The following is a 3,919-nucleotide window of genomic DNA, read 5'->3' as shown; positions in this document are numbered from 1 at the left end:
GGATCTTCCATATGGCCGGCCTACCACACAGCCCCAAATGTTCCTTCCTCCTGCAAGCCCAAGGCCCATTCATTTCCTGCCTGGGCATGACTAAGATGCAGAATAACTACATCGTTGTCTTGTCCTCATGGGTTCCAGGAAACAATTTCCCCAGGGAAAGTCATCTGAGCTTGGAATTCTACCAAAGCTCAGATTGTTCAGTCTTCTACCTGGTTTCTTTAATACGTATCTACACAGAAAGTATTTTACAAACCATGTACACCATTATAATATTAAACTAATACTCCGGCACTGGGAGGGGGGGTTATTTTGAACATTTGTGACTTTATAGTCTATTCTATCTGCTGAAATGATACATTAACACATGTTAATATCACATTGATAGATTATTTATAAGGTTATTTTAAGACACTGTATTTAGGAAAATATCTATACCAAACTTCTAATAAAGGCATTAAAGATAAAGGTGTAAGCTATACACAAAAATAAACTCAAAATGGATAAAGGATTTAAACATAAGACAGGAAACCATAAAAATACTAGAGGAATCCACAGGCAGTGAAATCTCAGACATATGCCGAAGCAATTTCTGATACCGCTCCTAGGGCAATGGAAACTAAAGAGAAAATAAACAAATGAGACTGCATCAAAATAAAAAGCTTCTGCACAGCAAAAGAAACCATCAACAAAACAACAAGAAAGCCTACTGTATGGGAGAATGTATTTGCCAATGATATCACCGATAAAGGTTTAATCTCCAACATTTACAGGGAACTCATACAACTTAACAAAAGAAAGATAAACAATCCAATAACAAAATGGGCAACAGACCTAAATAGATACTTTTCGAAAGAAGACAGAAGGAAGGCCAAGAGACATATGAAAACATGCTCAAAGTCACTAATCATCAGAGAGATGCAAATCAAAACAACAATGTGGTACCATCTCACACCTGTCAGAATGGCTATCATCAACAAATCAACAAACGACAAGCGCTGGTGAGGATGCGGAGAAAAAGGAACCCTCGTGCACTGCTGGTGGGAATGCAGACTGGTGCAGCCACTGTGGAGAACAGTATGGAGTTTTCTCAAAAAACTAAAAATGGAACTCCCATTTGACCCAGTGATTCCACTTCTAGGAGTATACCCCAAGAAACTAGAAACACCAATCAGAAAGGATATATGCACCCCTATGTTCATAGCAGCACAATTTACAATTGCTAAGATTTGGAAACAGCCTAAATGCCCATCAGCAGATGAGTGGATTAGAAAACTATGGTACATCTACACAACGGAATACTATGCTGCTATAAAAAAGAAGGAATTCTTACCATTTTCAGTAGCATGGATGGAACTGGGAGCATTATGCTAAGTGAAATAAGCCAGACAATGAAAGAAAAATACCACATGATCTCACTCATTTATGGAAAATAAAGAACATTATAAACTGATGAACAAAAAGATAGATACAGAGGCAGTAAAACACTGAACAGACTGTCAAATTACAGCAGGAAGGCTGGGGAGTGTTGGGAAGGGGGGGAAGAGATCAACCTAAGGACTTGTATGCATGCATATAAGCACACCAATGGACACAAGACACTGGGGGGGTGGGATGAGGGCATGTGCCAGGGGTTAGGGGAGGCTGGGGGAAGGTCAATGAGGGGAAAAAAGGAGATACATGTACTACTATTTGTAATACTTTAAACAATAAAATAAAATAAAATAAAATAAAAACAAACAAAAAAAGATACAGGTGTAAGAATTTTTGTTTTCTATACTTAATAGGGTTAAAAAAACAGCACATGTTACTTTTGTGTTCACAGACACAAGTTAAAGACATTGAAAAAAATCTATTTCATGTACTATGCCTAACTGAACATTATATATCTCTCTATATATACACTAGAGGCCCAATGCATGAAATTTGTGCAAGGGGCTCGGCCCTCATAGCCCCGGCTTCATCCGGAAGGTTGTCTGGATGGTCATCTAGAAGGATGTCTGGACGTCGTTCTGCTGTTCGGTCTAATTAGCATATTAGCTCTTTATTATATAGGATATCTATATATCTGTATATCTATCCTTGTTCTTGAGAATAGTATTTCATATGGTGGAGGGGAGAAGAGAGAGAGACATAGGGAACATGAGCTCGGACACACCTGAGCATGGATGAGTAACATCATCCACAGGGAAAAAGCTGGTGAGGGAGCCAAGGAGTCAAAGAGACAGTGCTGCCACACAAAGTGGTCCAACAGAGACATGCTCGGCCTCTCTGACTGCATCTTGTTCAGGCCTGCTTTGTTCCCATGGCCTTCCAGCTAATAGCACTGGCTTAGTCTCCCAAATAGACATGTTCATTATTAGAGGAATCCTGCTTGCGGCTGGAGTTTTACAAAAACAGCCCCTCCCCTTTCCCCTCCCCAGACTTAAAAGAAGCCTGAACTCTATGCTTTGCTAAGATGGATCTGGGCTCCTATCTTCTCAGTTGGTGCCTTCTCGAACAATAAACCTTCCCTTGATAAATAAACCTTCCCTTACTCCAAACTCTGACGGTTTGAATTTTGGCCTTTCAAAGAGTCAGGCCTTTGGATTGGTAAAAGTGGCATTTCTGTGTTGGCAACTTCAACCCTTCTTGAACCCTTCTTACCAACAGATGGCTTCCATTCTACTTTACCCACTTTACCGGAAGCCCTAGTCCTTTGTCTGCCTCAATATTCTCACTTCTCTCTACCTCCTCCAGCTCTGGGGGTTAATTAACATTGAAAGCATTTTCATTAGGTCAGCAGTATCGCTACAGTCTGCTTTGGGCCTGTGATAAAAGTGCTTCTGGGGCTTTGCCATGTGTGTCACTTGTTTCCCACCCCCTACTACACACACACACACACACACACACACACACACACACAACATAAAAATGGCTTGAATATAACTTATTCAGTAAACCATGTAAAAGATTAATTACACATTTTTAAGTGTAATTTGAGTTCAACCTTCTCCTGTACATTTCTCTGGGAGCACGGAACTCTGAGGCTTTAATTGGAATGACATCATCTTCTTGGCCCTGCGATCATAGCTATTCTCCTGGCTGCAGCTCCAGCAAATGTCAGGCAGACCTAAAATCAGGAGAGGGGGAAATGATTGTGGGGAATTAACTGAATCAATCCATATTTATTATAAAGCTGCTCTGGGATGAATACAATAAAGGTCGAGGAAGCAAAGAAAGCTCAAGATCAGGGGTCCTCAAACTATGGCCCGCGGGCCACATGCGGCCTGCCATTTATCTGGCCCGCCGGGTGCCACTGCCTGTCCAGCTTAGCAGCCGACTCGTCCCGGGCCCGCAGGAATTTGTTCATAGTTTTTTTTTAAACTATAGTCCGGCCCTCCAACGGTTTGAGGGACAGTGAATTGGCCCCCTGTTTAAAAAGTTTGAGGACCCCTGCTCAAGATCCTTCCAAAGCTAGAGAGTTTATTTGAATTCTTAAATTAAGCTACTGATCCAATTTCAATGTTTACAGTTTGTGCTCTTGGCTAATTTGTTGGGTTTTTTTTAGAAGCATTTTTTATTTATTTATTTATTTATTTATTTAATTTAATAAATCTTTATTGTTCAGATTATTACAATTATTCCTCTTTTTCCCCCCATAGCTCCCCTCCACCCAGTTCCCACCCCACCCTCTGCCCTTACCTCCCCCCTCCCCGCCGCACTGTCCTCATCCATAGGTGTATGATTTTTGTCCATTCTTTTCCCACACCCCCCACACCTCTTTCCCCCTGAGAATTGTCAGTCTACTCCTTTCTATGCCCCTGATTCTATTATATTCACCAGTTTATTCTGTTCATCAGATTTTTTATTCACTTGATTTTTAGATTCACTTGTTGATAGATATGTATTTGTTGTTCATAATTTTTATCTTTACCTTTTT

Source organism: Plecotus auritus (assembly GCF_963455305.1).
Source record: "Plecotus auritus genome assembly, chromosome: 8".
Lineage (NCBI taxonomy): Eukaryota > Metazoa > Chordata > Mammalia > Chiroptera > Vespertilionidae > Plecotus > Plecotus auritus.
Note: the sequence above shows the minus strand (reverse complement) of the source record.